At 58.4% G+C, this 1,805-nt stretch overlaps 1 protein-coding gene across 2 annotated transcripts in view; it reads left to right on the top strand.

Moving 5' to 3' along the window:
* The first annotated feature begins 721 nt into the window (after positions 1–721).
* The window catches only part of ZNF74 (zinc finger protein 74), a 56,832-nt gene continuing 55,748 nt past the window's right edge, over positions 722–1,805 (top strand). For both annotated transcript variants that reach the window (XM_037732637.1, XM_037732636.1), the window contains exon 1: positions 722–1,293. The gene's annotated coding sequence lies outside the window, so the exon portion shown is untranslated. The remainder of the gene's footprint in view (positions 1,294–1,805) is intronic.

Genomic DNA, 1,805 nt, shown 5'->3' with positions numbered 1-1,805 from the left:
GGCGAGGGGCGAGGGGAGAGCGGAGAGAGGGGAGGGGACCACAGCATTCTTTTTACTACACAGGTCAGCCTTATTCAGCATGGGAGGTGCTACATAAGGTATGAAAACCAAGATTCAGGCATAAGTGGGGCCGTGCCAGAGGCCGGCCTGTAGAGCAGGGAGGCCCAGGCAGAGCTCTGGCGGTGATGATGGTGGCTGGGCAGAGTTTGTGGTCAAAGCTGAACCTGGGTTAAAGCGAAGAAGCGGCGGTAGTTAGAACACTGTGCCAATACTGGGCTGCTCCTGCTCTGCCGCCTTAGGGGGGACTGTGGTCAGAATTACGAGACTGTCTGAGAGCAGCACTAGGGCTCTCCCAACGCTGGGGGCCTTCCCCGTGGGCCTCAGGTGTCTGGCTCCAAAAGGGGCTACACGTGGGCAGTGGGCCTTGGGCTGCAGCCCACCCGATCCCACCTGGAGACGTGGACGAACTGACAGGGCAATTCCTACCCAGTTCCTGGGCATCGACCCCCCTCAAAACCTCGCAATTAGACACCCCTGCAGCGGCCCCGCACTGGCCGGCACATGGAGATACACAGCGCCGACTACAGCAAGAAGCTTGGTGGGACTGGAGTGCACAGTTGCCGGCTCCTGAACTACATTTCCCAGAAGGCCGAGCTACATACTCGTCGACGTCGGGTCGCAAACATGGACCCGGGCGCCCTCTGGGGAATTGAGTCCGACGCCTGCGCGGCGCAAAGGCCCCTGGAGGTGTGGTTCGCGATCACTCCGCGGCCGTGTACTTTCTGCGTTGGCCGCTGGCTGCTCTTTGAGATAGTCGCCGTCCTTTTGTGGAAGTCCCGTCCGCTTACTCGCCCGTCCGTCAGACCGTCGGCGGTCTGTCCGCCTCGGGACCTCTCCGCTGGCCGCTCCGCGTCCGATGGCTCCGGGCCGCGGAACTTTAGGCCTGGCCCTGGTCCCCGGGCGCGGGTTCGCCCGGAGGAGTTTGTGGCAGGAGTGTGCCGGGGCGTGCGTGGTCCGGGCATGGGGCTGAGCCTGGTGTGGGGAGTGGGTGTCTGCGGACCGACCTGAGCCCCACCTCAGCCGGGCGCGGGGAGGGGCCTCCGTGCGTGTGACCGTGCAGCTGTGAGCGCGCGTGGCCGCCCCGCGAGGCTCCGCTGCAGGACCCAGAGCCCCAGGAGCAGGACTCGCTCCTTTGGGCCTGTCCCGGGTCCGGGAGGCTACAGCTGCCCACTCCTTCCGGGGAGGCTGCCGTGGCGCCCGTGGAGACCCCTGCCCCGGAGCCAGAGAAGACAGGTACAGTTTCGCTCTGTGTCTGTGCATCTGTATTTGAAGAGACTGAAAGGGAATCTTTCTGCTATGAAATTCTACACTAAAAATGCACGGATGAGAGCTGTGAGAACAACAGGGATGAATCTTACCGCAGTGTTAAGCAAAAAGAGAAACACACACAATCCGTACAGGGTGATTCAACTTGCAAAGTTCAGAAACTGGCAAAAATGAGTTCTATTGTTTTGTGATACAACAAAAAATCATAAAACTATAAGGATAAACAAGAAAATTGTGACTGTAATAGCCAGAGGAATTACTATTCCTCTAAAGGCCTGGGGGATGTGGGCCAATGAAGGAGAGAGGTTGTGATAGAAATGGTTCCCCAGGGGTGGATCACTTGAGATCAGGAGTTCGAGACCAGCTTAGCCAACATTCTGAAACCCCATCTCTACTAAATATACGAAAATTAGCCTGCTATGGTGACGTATGCCTGTAATCTCAACTACTTGGGAGGCTGAGGCAGGAGAATCACTTGA

Source organism: Cebus imitator, unplaced genomic scaffold, assembly GCF_001604975.1.
Source record: "Cebus imitator isolate Cc_AM_T3 unplaced genomic scaffold, Cebus_imitator-1.0 Scaffold461, whole genome shotgun sequence".
Lineage (NCBI taxonomy): Eukaryota > Metazoa > Chordata > Mammalia > Primates > Cebidae > Cebus > Cebus imitator.
Note: the sequence above shows the minus strand (reverse complement) of the source record. Positions and strands in the feature narration are given on the sequence as shown.